The 15,670-nt window shown below is 39.9% G+C and overlaps 1 long non-coding RNA gene across 1 annotated transcript in view; it reads left to right on the top strand.

The window, feature by feature from the left end:
• The first annotated feature begins 12,855 nt into the window (after positions 1 to 12,855).
• Positions 12,856 to 15,670, top strand: part of LOC129059213 (uncharacterized) — a 102,019-nt gene continuing 99,204 nt past the window's right edge. Inside the window, exon 1 of the long non-coding RNA XR_008524938.1 lies at positions 12,856 to 13,386. This is a non-coding gene — a long non-coding RNA (uncharacterized LOC129059213). The remainder of the gene's footprint in view (positions 13,387 to 15,670) is intronic.

The following is a 15,670-nucleotide window of genomic DNA, read 5'->3' as shown; positions in this document are numbered from 1 at the left end:
ATCTGCTATCAGACTGTATAGAGGTAGGAAGGCCAAACCGAGGAATTATGCCTGACGGAAGGGAAGAAATGACCGTGGTGGCCTTCTTAGACCCTGTGTAAAAGGCCTCTACCTATCTAGTGAAAGTGTCTACCTAGACCAAGAGGTATTTTAGTTTCCTGACTCGGGGCATGTTGAGTAAAGCTAATTTGCCAGTCCTGGGCTGGGGCAAATCCTTCAGCTTGATGTGTAGGGAAGGGAAGGGGCCTGAATAATCCCTGAGCAATAGTAGAATAGCAGATGGAATACTGAGAAGTTATTTCCTTGAGGATAGATTTCCACGATGGAAAGGAAATGGGAGGTTCTAAGAGGCGGCCTAGTGGCTTGTACTATAGCATAGCCTGCCTTTGCTGGTGTGTGGCAATTAGGCCTGCTGGAACTGCCATCAATAAACCAAGTGTGATCAGGGCGAGAAACAGGGAAGAAGGAAATGTGGGGAAATGGGGTGAACGTCAGGTGGATCAGAGAGATGCAGTCATGAGGGTCAGGTGTGGTATCAGGAATAATGTGGGAGGCTGGATTGAAGTCAGGCCAGGAACAATGGTAATTGTGGGAGACTCAACAAAGAGTGAGTACAGCTGAAGGAGCTGGGAAGCAGAAAGTATATGCCTCAGGTGTGAGGAAGAAAATAGATTTTGGAAATTATGAGAGCTGTAGAGAGTGAGTTGAGCATAGTTTGTGATTGTAAGGGCCTCTAAAAGTATTAGGGTGGCAGCAGCTGCTGCATGGAGACATGATGGCCAGCCTAAAACAGTAAGGTCAAGTTGTTTGGACAAAAAGGCTACAGGACGCGATCCGGTCCTTGTGTAAGAATTCTGCCTGCACAGCCCTGCACTTCAGCTGTGTGTAATGAAAAGAGTTGGGATGAGTCAGGGAGAGCTAGGGTGGGGGCAGTCTCTAAAGCTGTCTTCAAGGAACTGAAAGAGGAGTGGGGAAAGGATTTAGGATCTATGGGGTCATCTAGGTTTCCTTTTGTGAGTTTATATAATGGTTTTGTTAGGATGGCAAAACCAGGTATCTAAAGGCAAAAGTATCTAACCATGCCCGGGAAGGAAAGGAGTTGTTGTTTGGCAGAAGGGTTTGGGGTTTGAGAGATTGGTCAGACAGGATCAGCAGGGAGAGCACGTGTGTTTTTATAATTATGCTGAGATGGGTAATGGATAAGGAAGAAATTTGGGCTTGACTGAAGTAATGGAGGCTGTCTGTGAAGCTTTGCGGCAGTACAGCCTAGGTAATTTGCTGAGCCTGATGGGTGTCAGGGTCAGTCCAAGTGAAAGCGAAGAGAGGCTGGGATGAAGGGTGAAAAGGAATAGTAAAGAAAGCATGTTTGAGATCCAGAACAGAATAATGGATTGTGGAGGGAGGTACTGAGGATAGGAGAGTATATGGGTTTGGCACCATGGGGTGGATAGGCAAAACAATTTGGTTGATAAGGCATAGCTCCTGAACTAACTTGTAAGGCTTGTCTGGTTTTAGGACAGGTAAAATGGGGGAATTGTAAGGAGAGTTTATAGGCTTTAAAAGGCCATGCTGTAGCAGGCGAGTGATAACAGGCTTTAATCCTTTCAAAGCATGCTGTAGGATGGGATATTGGCATTGAGTGGGGTGAGGGTGATTAGGTTTTAATGAGATGGTAAGGGGTGTATGATCGGTTGCCAAGGAGGGAGTAGAGGTATCTTATACTTGTGGGTTAAGGTGGGGGGATACAAGAGGAGGACGCAAAGGAGGCTTTGGATTGGGAAGAAGGGTGGCAATGAGATGTAGCTGTAGTCCAGGAATAGTCAGGGAAGCAGATAATTTAGTTAAAGTGTCTCAGCCTAATAAGGGAACTGGGCAGGTGGGGATAACTAAAAATGAGTGCTTAAAAGAGTATTGTCTAAGTTGGCACCAAAGTTGGGGAGTTTTAAGAGGTTTAGAAGCCTGGCTGTCAATACTTACAACAGTTATGGAGGCAAGGGAAACAGGCCCTTGAAAAGAAGGTAATGTGGAGTGGGTAGCCTCCATATTGATTAAGAAGGGGATGGACTTACCTTCCATTGTGAGAGTTACCTAAAGCTCGGCATCTGTGATGGTCTATGGGGCTTCCAAGGTGATCAGGCAGCGTCAGTCTTCAGCTGCTAAGCTGAGAAGATCTGGGAAGGAGTCAGTCAGAGAGCCTTGAGTCAGAGTTCCAGGGGCTCTGGGAGTGGCTGCCAGGTGAGTTGGACAGTCCAATTTCCAGTGGGTTCCTGCACAGATGGGACATGGCTTAGGAGGAATCCTGGGCTGCGGGCATTCCTTGGCCTGGTGGCCAGATTTCTGGCACTTGTAGCAAGCTCCTAGGGGAGGCAGTTCGGGAGGAATGCATGGCCACTGCAGTTTAGGTGTTTGGAAGTTCTTGTGTGCTGGAGATGTGGCTGGGGTTTGTCTCACAGTGGAGGCAAGGAATTGCAACTCAGAAATATGTTGCTACTTGGCTGCCTCTACTCTATTATTTTACACCTTGAAGGTGAAGTTAATTAAGTCCTGTTGTGGGGTTTCAGGGCTGGAATTTAATTTTAGGAGTTTTATTTAATGTCGGGAGCAGATTGGGTAATAAAATGTATATTGAGAATAAGATGGCCGTTTGACCTTTTAGGGTCTAGGGCTGTAAAGCATCTCAGGGTGCTGCCAAATGAGCCATGAACTGGGCTGGATTTTTATATTTGATGAAAAAGAGCCTAAAAGCTATCTGATTGGGATAAAGAAAAAGGAGCATTAACCTTGACTATGCCTTTAGCTCCAGCCACCTTTTTAAGAGTAAATTGCTGGGCAGGTGGGGGAGGGCTAGTCACAGAACGAAACAGAAAGCCAGACCGGGTGTGAGGAGGGGAGGTGATAAAAGGATTATCGGGTGGAGGAGCAGAGGTTGAGGAAGAATTGGGACCTAGCTTGGCCTGGCGAGGAGAGGAAAGGTCAGATTGGTCTGTAGAAAAGGAAGATTAGAAAGACTCAGCAACACTTGGGGTTGGGACTGAGGGGACAGGTGGGAGGGAGAGAAGGAAGATTTGGGACGAGTTGCATTGGGAACAGAGACTAGGGAGGGACTGATGTGTAAAAGAATGTCTGGACATCAGGCATCTCAGACCGTTTGCCTATTTTACAACAAGAATTATTTATATCTTGTAGGATGGAAAAATTGAAAGTGCCATTTTCCGGCTATTTGGAACTACTGTTGAGTTTGTATTGGGGTCAAGCGACATTGCAGAAGAAAATAAGATACAAGACATTTAGATTTTAGGTCAGGTGAGAGTTGAAGAGGTTTTCAGTTCTTAAGAACACAGGCTAAGGGAGAAGAAGGAGGAATGGAAGGTGGAAGCTTGCCCATAGTGAAGGAGGCAAGCCTAGAGAAAAGAGAGTACAGACACGGAGAAGGGGTGGGGGGTTCTTGCCCTCCAGAAAAGCAGAGAAGTGGTTGGGGCATGGAAATAAGGGGCTGGGGCACAGAGATAAGAGGTTGGGGTGTGGAAATAAGGGATTGGGGCACAGAGATAAGAGGTTGGGGTTCCTGCCCCTCCTCCAGAAAAGCAGGACTTGCCACTAAGGGTGAAGAAGAAGGGGTTGAGGGGTTCTTGCCCCTCCCCCCAGAAAAGTGGAGAAGGGGTAGAGACACGGAGAGAAGGGGTTGGGTTCTTGCCCCTCCCCCAGAAAAGCAGGACTTGCCACTAAGGGTGAAGGACCAAGGCAGGTGTCCCTGTGTGGTCTGACACCTCTGAAACCCGGGTGAATAATCAGGGAGGTGTCCCTGCAATGATTAAACATCAAGGGAAGGCTGCCTTTCCTAGTCTGTGACCGGCACCAGAGTTTTGGGTCCGTGGATAAAACGTGTCTCCTTTGTCTCTACCAGAAAATGAAATAAATTGAAATTAAGAGAAAAGAGAGATTAAAGTGTGGCGCCAAGATTGAAAGGAGAAAGAGGTTGAGGGATAGTGAGGGAGGTTGGAGAAGAGAGTAAAAAGAGGCCGCTTACTGGATTTGAAATTGGTAAGACGTTTCTTGGGCTGGTCGGTCTGAGGACCTGAGGTTATAGGTGCATCTTTCTCATGAAGCAAAGAGCAGGAGGACAGGGGATTGATCTCCTAAGAGAGGTCCCCAGATCTGAGTAACAGCACCAAATTTCACTTGCATCCATGTGAAGAGACCACCAGACAGGCTTTGTGTGACCAATAAAGCTGTTTATTTCACTTGGGTGCAAGTGGGCTGAGTCCCAAAAGAGAGTCAGTGAAGGAAGATAGGGGTGGGGCCATTTTATAGGATTTGGGTAGGTAAAGGAAAAAGGGGTGTTGTTCTCTTGTGGGCAGGAGTGGGGGTCACAAGGTGCTCAGTAGGGGAGCTTTTGAGACAGGATGAGCCAGGAGAAGGAATTTCACAAGATAATGTCATCAGTTAAGGTAGGAACAGGATATTTTCACTTCTTTTATGGTGGAATGTCATCAGTTAAGGCAGGAACCGGCCATCTGGATGTGTATGTGCAGGTCACAGGGGATAGGATGGCTTAGCTTGGGCCCAGAGGCCTGACAAGTTTGACTTGCATTTCTCTGATTATTAGTGATGGTGAGCATTTTTTTCATATACCTGTTGATTTTTATGTCTTATTTGGAGAAATGTCTATTCAGATCTCTTGACTATTTTCTAATCCAATTATTTGTATTTTTGCTATTGAGTTGTTTGAGTTTTCTATGAATTTAGGATATCAAGTGAATAGTTTGCAGATATTTTCTCCCATTTTGTAGGTTGTCTGTTCACTCTCGTGATTGTTTCCTATGCAGTGCAGAAGTTTTTATTTGGTGTAATCCCATTTGCTTATTTTTGCTTTTGTTGTGCATGTCTTTTGGTGTCTTTTCTAAAAAGTTCTTGCCCAGACCAATGACATATAACATTTCACCTATGTTTTCTTCTACTAGTTTCATAGTTTGGGGTCTTACATTTAAATATTTAATTTATTTTGAGTTGATTTTTGTATATGATGAGAGATAGGGGTCTACTTTCATTCTTTTGTATGTGGATATCCACTTTTCCCAGCACCATTTGTTGAAAATACTGTCTTTTCTCCATTGAATGTTTGCATCTTTGTCAAAAATAAGTTGCATGTAAATGTGTGGATTTATGCCTGGGCTCTCTATTTTTGTATGTGCCTGTTTTTATGCCAATACCATGCTCTTTTAGTTAGGATAGCTTTGTAATATATTTTGAAATTAGATAGTGTAATACCTCTAGCATTGCTCTTTTTGCTTAAGATTTATTTGGCTATTTGGGGTGTTTTGTAATTTCACATGGATTTTAAGATCTTTTTTAATATCTGTGAAGAATGAAATTGGAAATTTGATAGAGATTGTATTGGATCTATAGATTGATTTCAGTAGTATGGTCATTTCAACAATATTAATTCTTCTAGTCCATGAATATGGGATATCTTTCTATTTATTTTAATTTTTTTAATTGCTTTTATCAATATTTAATAATTTTCATCTTTCTGTGGCTTACCTTACTTGTAGGTATTTTGTTTTTTTAATAGCTATTTTAAATGGGATTGCTTTCTTGATTCCTTTTTCAGATAGTCTGCTATTGGTGTATAGAGATGTTACTGATTTTTTATATTGCATTTGTATCTTGAAACCTTATTGTATTCATTTACTATTTCTGATTCTCAGTGGCGTATTTAGAGTTTTTTACATATATGATCATGTCATCTGCAAAGAGGGACAATTAGACTTTTTTTTTCCAATTTGCATGCCTTTTATTTCTTTCTCTAACCTAATTGTTCTGACTAGGACTTCCAGTACTGTGTTGAAAAAAGTGATTAAAGTGAACATCCTTGTCTTGTTCCAGATCCTAGAGGCAAAGCTTTCAACTTTTCACCATGCAGTATAATGTTTCCTGTGGGTTATCACATATGGTCTTTATTTTATTATGTTCTTTTATAACTAATTTGTCAAAAGATTTGATCGTAAAGGGATGTCTAATTTTGTCAAATGCTTTTTCTGCAACTATTGAAATATGTTTTTTATCCTTCATTGTTTAATGTGATGTATCACATTTATTGATTTACATGTGTTAGACCATCCTTACCTCCCCAGGTAAATACCACTTGATTATGGTGAATAATCTTTTTAATGTGCTTTTGAATTATCATTGCTAGAACCACTGGTTTTGAATGTTTGCATCTATGTTTATCAATGATATTGGCCTGGAGTTTTCTTTTATTTGCTGTTCTTGTCTCATTTTGGAATTAGGTAATGCTGTCTTCATAGAATGAGTTTGCAAGAGTTCCCTCCTTTTCATTTTTTTTGAAATAGTTTGTAAATAATCTGTATAAGTTTTTTAAATGTTTTGTAGAATTTGTCAGTGAAAACCATCAAGTCATGAACTTTTCTTTCTTCTTTTTTTTAGAGACAGAGTCTCACTCTATCACTGAGGCTGGCATGCAGCGGTGCAGTCATAGCTGACTGCAGCCTCAAACTCCTGGTCTTAAGTGATCCTCCTGCCTCAGCCTCCTGAGTACAAGTACACACCACTATACCTGGGGAATTTTTATTTTTATTTTTAGAGATGGAGTCTCGTTGTGTTGCCCAGGCTAATCTTGAACTCCTGGCCTCTAGTGATTCTCCTGCCTTGGGCTCCTAAAATGTGAGATTACAGGTGTGAGCTACTGTGTGAAGTCTTTTGGATTTTCCTTGACTGAAAGACTAAATCGCTCCTTCCATCTCATTATTTGTCATTGGTGTGTTCACATTTTCTATTTCTTCTTTCTTCAATTTTGACAGGTTATATGTGTCCAGAGCATACGTATTTCTTCTAAGTTTTTCAATTTATTGGTGTATAATTGTTTGTAGTACTTACTCATGATTCCTTGTATTTCTGTAGTGTCCATCATAGTATATCCTTTTTCATTTCTGATTTTATGTGAATTTTCTTTTTTTCTTAGTCTGACAAAATATTTGTCAATTTTACCTTTTCAAAAAAGATTGTTTCATTTAATTAATCATTTGTATTTTTTGTCCTGATTTTGTATATTTGTGCTCTGATCTTTATATTCGTTTGCTGATTTGGGTCTTAGTTTGTTCTTGATTTTATAGTTCCTTGAAATACATCGTTAGATGGTTTATTCATTATCTTTCTTCTTTATTGATGTAGAAACGTATTGCTATAAACTTCCCTCTAAGGTCTGTTTTGCTGTATTTCATAAGTTTTCATATGTTCTGATTTCATTTTTATTTGTCTTAAGACATTTTTAAAATTAAATTTTTTTTCATTGACCCATTGGTTGTTTAGGGATATGTTGTTTAATTGGTATGTATTTGCACAATTTCTGAAGTTCCTCTTGTTGTTTATTTCTAGCTTTATTCCATATGGTCAGAAAAAACATGTGATATGATTTGATTTTTTGATTAGCTAAGACTTGTTTTATGGTCTAACATATCTATCATGGACAATATTCCATGTGCAGGTGAAAAGACTGTGAATTATTCAATTGTTGGATGAAATGTTATGTAAATAACTATTATATTCTTTTGATCTAGAGTGCAGTTTAAATGTTTCCTTGTTGACATTCTCTCTCAATGATCTGTTCATTACTGAAAATGGGATGTCGAGGTTTCTTACTATTATTGCACAGCTTTTTGTCTCTCCTTTTAGATATATTAATGTTTGCTTCATATATTTAGGTTCTCCAATGTTGAGTGCATTATATATTTACAATTATTGTATTCTATTGTTGTATTGACCCCTTTAGTATTACATAATGGCCTTGTTTGTCTGTGTTTATAGTTTTTTTTACTTGAAGTCTATTTTGTTTGATATAAATATACCTACTCCTGCATTCTTTTGATTTCCATTGTCATAAAATATATTTTTCCATCTGATCACTTTCAATTTATGTGTATATTTACAGGTGATGGGTGTCTCTTGTAGAAAGAATATAGTTACATCTTGTTTTTAATCCATTTACCCATTCTCTGTCTTCTTAACTGGATAATTTAATCTATTTACATTCAAGGTAATTATTGATAGATAAGGACTTGTACTGCCATACATGGTTTTCTTGTTGTCCTTTAGAATTTTTATACCTTTTTGTTCCTTTATTGTCTTCCTTTGTAGTTAAGTGATTTTTTTCTGTGTGTTTTTGTTTCTTATTCTTTTATTTTTAGTGTATCTATTAAAAATTTTTGTCTTTTGGTTACTATGAGGCATGCGAAGAACATTTTATGGTTTCAATAGGTAATTTTGAATGGATAACAACTTACTTTGATAATAAGAAATGGGGACAAGCAATCACTCTGCTCTTTAACTCAATTACTCCCCCACATTTTGCATTTTTGATGTCTTAATTTACATCTTTTATATCACTTATCCCTTAACAAATTATTGTAGTTGTTATTATTTTTGTTTTGTATTTTAACGTTCTTACTAAAAATATGTAAGTGGTTTACATTCAATTCTTACTCTATTAGAGCATCCTGAATTTGTCTGAATATTTATTTTTACCTGTGGATTTATACCTTCCAATTTTTTGTATTACATATTAGTGCCCTTTTCTTTCAATTTGAAGACTGTTCTTTAACATTTTTTTTTAAGGCAGATATGATTACAATGAATTCCTTCATCTTTTGTTTGTCTTAGAATGTTTTAATCTCTCCTTCATTTCTAAATGAGAGCTGTGCTGGATACTGTATTCATGGTTGACAGTTTTTTTCTTCAGCACTTGATTCTATTATCCTACTCTCTCCTGGCTCGTATTGTTTCTGCTGAGAAGTCTGCTGCCAGGCACATTGGAATTCTCTTATGTGTTATATGCTTCCTTTTTCTTAGTGCTTTCAGGACATACTCTTTGTTTTTGACCTTTGAAAGTTTAATTATAATATGTCTTGTGGTTGTCTTATTCAGATTAAATCAGATTAGTACACTTTGGCCATCCTAAACATCTTAATCTTTCTCTAAGTTTAAAAAGTTTTCTGTTATTTCTCTGAATAATCTTCTCTTTTTCATTCATAGTTCCACTTTAATACTGCAGATTTTTTTTTTGATGGTGTCCCATGAATCTCATAACTTTTCTTTGTTTCTTCTTATTTTTTTTCTCTTTTCTACTCTGACAGTGTATTTTCAAACAGCCTGTCTTTGAGCTCACTGTTTTTTTCTTCTACTTGATCAGTTCTGCTCTTGATGCCCTCTAGTGCATTTTTCAATTTGTTTACTGAACTTTCCACCTCCAGGATTTCCATTTGATTTTTTCCCATTATTTTAAATTCTTTGTTGAATTTCTCATAAATTTCCATATTGTTTATCTGTACTTTGTTGAAGTTCACAAATTTTTTTAAAAAAACAGCTATTTGGATTTTTTTTGTCTGCCACATCATTCATTCGCATGTCTTTAGGTTCAGTTGCTGACACATTGTTTTCTCCATTTGGTGAGGCAGTTTTTCCTAGGCTATTCATATTTTTTGTAGATGTACATCTCTGTCTACACATTGATGAATTAAATATTTATTTCAGTCTTCTCAGTCTGGGTTTGTTTTTGACTGTTTCTCAGTGGGCTTGTTTAGAAATTCTGTGTAGATTTCCATTATATTCCATTTTAGCATTAGGAGGTGGCCAAAGCAAAGGTTAGACATAAGTCTTGCAATGGGGCTTCACCACTGATGCAACGTAACTGAATGGGCTCATGGGTGATCCACAGAAAGGCTCCTGGCTGTCGGGGAGAACAAGTCAGGCTGTCAAATATGGACAGTCTGTGTATCATGTTTCCCACAGTGTGGTGCCCATAAACAACCTCTCTGGTGTAATGTTTCCTCTGGTAGGAATGGCTAACCACCGCTAAGTTTCATATAATGAGTATTGCTAACACAACCCCTTCTCTATGTCCCTAGCATGCCTCGGGTGGTTCAGCTCTGTTGACACCCATGGTGCTGCTTGTGGGCTGATGCAAGAGTGAGTCTACTGTGAAGGGACTCAGTATGGTGGAAAAAAATGTTCAACTTCTGCTCACTTTATTCAGTGTAAAAACTGTGAGTTCAGGAGGACTTTCTGCATATAATACCATAATGGCCTGGGGGAGGAGTATCACAGTCACAGAGTACTGGTTCCCTTACTGTCCAAGCATGGTTTTACTCATCTTTGCAGTCCAAGGGGGCTTCATAGACTCACTCATGTATTCAGGGTTCATTAGCTCTTGTAAAGGTAATTTCATATGTGGATAGTTGTTCATATAGATGTGTCCGTAGGGGTATGAATACTGGAGAGATCTACTCCACTACCTTGCTCTGCCCAAATCCTTCCCCTTTCCAACAAGAGTTTGCCACCTCCTAGTTTTCTTTTTTCTTAACCAAACTAAGTTTAGCCTTTTAATCCTTCAACCTCCTCCACTTCTAATGCCATTGCTTCTTTGTATGCTTATTGTATCTTCCATGCTATATGACTTTCAGCTGGTTATTTACAGTATGTAAGTTTTAATATCCTATAAAAGGGGGATAATAATAGCATCCACTTGATAGGGATATTAAAGATATTAAATGACACTGTCCATGTTAAATAACTTTTTAAGATATATTGAGATGTTTCTGTACTTCCTTGTTCTGGCCTTCTTGTTGAACCAGAGGAATCTATTGCCATGAAAAGCAATAAAACTGTGATAGTAGAAATTAAAAGTGAGTAGGAACTTATTTAAAAATCATCATTCTCCTTTTCAATGCAAAAATAAGAACTAGAAACTTTTAATAAGGCAATAGTCTGAAGAAATAACTTATGGAAGAGAACATGGTTTTTTTAATCCTAAAGAGTTCTTTTATATATTCAAGGGTCGAGATTGGCTGCCTTGTATCCTACTAAAATTTCAATGCAAGTTTCAGAGAGGGAGGAAAGAGTCAAAGAAAAAATTGCACTGGAAAAAGTTAAGTAAGTAAGGAAGATATTATTCAATAGGGGAGAGAGGCCAGAACCTAGTCTGAACTCAGCTCCCCTGATACAAAGGGCGGTGGAGTTTTTGAAAGCGAGGGTAAGGGGGTGATCATAGGCCACCTGTCTTTGCTAATTGTCTTTTCTCAAAGGAAAAATAAACTTTCTTTTATCTTTATGATATAAGGTAATTTTTACAACTTGGAGCAAGATTAGGCTCTTACTCTCTCATAGAAACTAGGAAATAAGGTATTATCTTTCTGGAGGATTACATTTGAAAGGAATGGCTCCCAGATCCTTGAAAAAGGAAATTTTCTGCTTACAAGATACACATGCCACTTCTACCTACATTGCACTGGCCAAACAGGTCACCTGTCTAAATCTTACCCTTCATTCAATAGGACAGAAGTGTATAATCTTCTAGGAGATAGGGCCACTGCAGTAGGAAGACCAGATAATGGGAGAATGGTAATATAATCTACCACATTGACCACAGTGAAAACATTAGTAATCCCCAGGGTTAAACCAAGTCTTCTTGGACACTTAGGTTGATTCTAGGCTATTGTGAATAGTGGAATAATAAAAAGTAAAGAGAATAGCCCCTTTATTTATTACAGAGAAGCTAGACAATTCACAGTAACTTATGGCCTACACAATTTTATTTCTTGATCAACACAACTCTTTATAGATGCCTGTGGTCCAAAAATGCAGATTCCTAATCATCCCCAAGAAGAAGGGATCCTCTGCAAGGCAACCTGGGAGGGAGTTTGGGATTGTTCTGAGGCAGTGAAAGCCATTGAAATTCACATGTAAGAGGGTAGAGAAAGGGAATCCACATGTTTTGGTCCCTCCATGTGCTGGATATAACTTGGTCTTCATTACATTGCACCACCTTTTGTGTCAGAGAGAACTGGATTTGAATCCCAGTTCCATCACTCACTATGATTTGATGGTCAATGTGTTTTTAACTCATCTGAGCCTTAGTTTGCTCATCTATAAAGATGGGATGGTTATGAGGCTTGCATAGGTAAGTGTATAAAAATCTGGGAATAATGCCTGTAATTTAATAGACAGGGTTGTGATGAGGCTTCAATAAGGTAAGTGTGTAAGAATCTGGACACAATGTTATTAATTTTGTAGGTTTTCAATATATAGAGAAGGAGGATTATTTTTCTCTCATTTAATTTTTAGAACAGGTTTATAAAATTGATATTATTCATATTTTTGAGATAATCAAAGGATCAGTAAGTTTAAATAAATCACCATAGTCACAAAGCAGTTCACAATACAGTAACTTCATAATTGCTAGTGAAAAGTAGCAATGATGATCACATTGAAAATCTTGTGTTAGGTGGTGGTTTTCTCTTACATAAGCCTTTTCATTTGTTGAAACCATAGATTCTAAGTTGCTCTATCAAAGTGATCATTAGAAAAATATAATGTACTTAGTGTATAAGTTTTAGAAAATTTCCTTTGTTAGTCCTGTTAATTTGATTGAATATGTGCATTTTGAATTATGAATATGAATATGAATATGTATGACATATGAAATATGACTTGACATCACAAAGTAACCTTACGTTGTAGGAATGTTTTTTTCTGAAAGCACCTGCAGAAATGTGTCTTCTTTCTAGTTTCCAAAAAACTCAGAGGCCATGGGGAAAGAGGGGACTTTGACTGTCAGATAGTACATGAGGTACATTAGGATACAGTAATTTAATCATAATTCATATTCATAATTCACAGTGAGGAAACCTGAAAGTTGCTACCAGCTACCAATAAATGAAAGGTGGGGCGGGGTCGCTGGGGGGCGCGGCTTAGTGAGCCAGTGCCTGGACTCCCACATCACAAATGGAAGGGCAGCGCGTGGAGGGAACTCAAGGCCTGATTGGTTCTTCCTAAGCAGGACGCGATCTGGCTGGCAGGGCAACCGGCCTTCCGCTGGTGGCCTTCAGTTAGTGCCTTCAGTGGGTGCCTTAAGTTGGTGGCATTTGGTTGCCTTTCCTGGGGAGAGGCGGCAGGTGCTCAGCTCTGCAGACTTGGGGGCAAGCGAAGGCCCAAGCTGCCTCGAGAAGAGCAGAGGTGCCCCGTGGGGACCACGATGACGGGTCGCATGTGCACCAAAGTCAGCCCCCCGCAGGGCAGGCACAGGGATTCTGCGGGGCTGTCCTGTGGCTCTGACATCCATGAGTGGGCGGCCAGCAGAGGCACAGGCACCAGCAAAGAGGGGCAGAGACGCCCAGAACACACTGTCCCCCAATGCCAGCCCCAAGCGGGGCCCGCTCAGGGTGCAGTGGGCAGAGTCATCCTGCAGCTCTGAGATCCACGAGGTGGAGGTGGGAGTAGCGCCAGGCTCCACTGTGTTGGAGTTTGCCCAGTTTGAGCCCAGTTTGATTCCGGAGCCATGACCTCAGCACATTGGCGACCAGAAGACGCCCAAAGGTAGGGAGGCGACAGATACCGCTTGATCTCAGGAACTCCTCTGGCCATTGCTGAACCAAGGTTCCCCCAGAGACATCCACAGCCTGGGGCTCCTCTCTTCTTCACCCAGTTCGCTTTCCTAGGCCCAGGCCTCAAGCATGAGGACTGGCTCTGCCTGGCGTCCCCATCCCTTCGTCTTCCCCTGTTGCATCCAGCCGGTTTCTTTTCCCCTCCCTACCCAAATGCCCAGTTCTGGGCCCTCTTCTTCCCAGAGGCCGGCCAAAAACTAAGTTTTCAAAATACAAAATGGATGCTACAGATTTCGTTGCTGTAGAGGAAATGTCTGGCAGCTCTTGTATTTAAGCTTAAGTAGCTACACTGGGACTCACAATTTCATATCTTCAGTTCTAGACCAGAGCTCTCTACCCTAAAGCAACGGCAGGGGGTTAGAGGTACTTTTCTTGATTCTAATAATAAAAACTGATTTTTTTGTTGGGACAAGGTGTCACTGTGTTGCCCAAGCTAGTCTCAAACCCCTGGCCTCAAGTGATTCACCCACCTTGGCCTCCCACACTGGTGGGATGAGGGCAAGAACCACCACACCTGGCCATTGGAGGTGCTCTTGCTTTGTGTGGTTGGGCTGGTCTTCAGGCACAGCTGTCAGTAGGATCCTCCTGCAGTATAGTTCTAAGTCTTTCTGCACAAATTCAGTGGATCCTGTGATTTTTTTACATGGAATAGCCCCTTTATTTTTTTGCAGAGAAGCTAGAAAATTCACAGTAACCTATGGCCTAGAAAATTTTATTTCTTGATCAACACAACTGTTTATGGATGCTTGTGGTCCAAAAATGCAGATTCCTAATCACCCCCACGAATAAGGGGGCCATTGCAAGGCAACCTGGGAGGGAGTTTAGGATTGCTCTGAGGCAGTGAAAGCTATTGAAATTCCCACGAGGGGGCAGAAAAGGGAATCCACATGTTTGGATCCCTCCATGTTCTGGGTGTAACTTGGTCCTTGTTAAATTGAACCATTTTTGGCATCAGAGAGAACTGGATTTGAATCCCAGTTCTGTCCCTCATTATGATTTGATGGTGAATGTGTTTTTAATTCATCTGAGCCTCAGGTTGCTCACCTATAAAAGATGTGATTGTTACGAGGCTTCCATAACATACATGTGTAAAAATCATGGCAAAATGCTTGTAATTTAAAAGAGAGGGTTGTTAGGAGACTTCTATCAGGTAAGTATGTAAAAACCTGGACGCAATGCCTATAACTTTGTAAGTGTTCAGTATATGGAGAAGGAGAATTATTTTTCTCTCATTTAATTTTTAGAGCAACTTTATAAAATTGGTGATACTCATATATTTGAGTTAATCAAACCAAGGATCAGAAAGACTAAATAAATCACCATAGTCACAAAGCAGTTCACAATACATTTACTGGATAATTTCTAGTTAAAAGTAGCAATGATGATCACATTGAAAATCTTGTATTATGTGGTGGTTTTCTCTTACATAAGCATCTTGGAATTTAGTAAGATAAGTTGCAGCTCAAAAAGCAGATCTGTAGAATATTTTATTCAAGAGATTGTAGTGGGGGCCAAAGTATTGCATGAGTTTTGTTGGGAACAAGGTGTAGGCTGAGAATCTAGGCAAACTTCAGTTGGTGGTTTTCAGCTGGTGGGCAGTGGTGGAAGGAGGAGGAGCTCCGTCTGTGCTCTCTCCTCCCCCAGTCACAGCCCTCAGGCTTGTTGTATCCAGGCCCTTCTGAGTTAAACCCAACAGGTTGACAGGTTTATTTAGCATTTAGCAGACAAGTCAGCTCAGGGTAGGAAGGTGAGGTGGGGTGTGGGCTGCTAGTACAGTGCTGTCCTGTGGCCCAGGGCTGCCCATGCCCATGGGGCTATTCCATATATTATATATTATATATATAAAATGATATATGTATATGTATATAAGCCTGTTGGTTTGTTGAAACCATGGATTCTAAGTTGCTCTATCAACGTGATCATTAGAAAAATGTGATGTAAATTTTAGAACATTTCTTCTGTTAGTCTTGTTAATACTCAGTTCTTTTCTAAAACACCTAGCCCAAATCTCCAGAGGTTTTAATCGAATTATATTATAATTTGGATTTTCTGGTCTGCCTATCTTCCAAATAATAAACTCCTTAAAATTAATTTTCTATTGCTGCCATAACAAATTACCACAACTTTGTGGCTTAAATCACAGACTTACGACCCTATAGTTCTGTAGGGCAAACCTCTGACCGTGATCTTACTGGGCTTAAGTCAAGGTGTTGTCA

This window comes from Pongo abelii, chromosome 3 (assembly GCF_028885655.2).
Source record: "Pongo abelii isolate AG06213 chromosome 3, NHGRI_mPonAbe1-v2.0_pri, whole genome shotgun sequence".
Classification (NCBI taxonomy): Eukaryota; Metazoa; Chordata; class Mammalia; order Primates; family Hominidae; genus Pongo; species Pongo abelii.
Note: the sequence above shows the minus strand (reverse complement) of the source record. Positions and strands in the feature narration are given on the sequence as shown.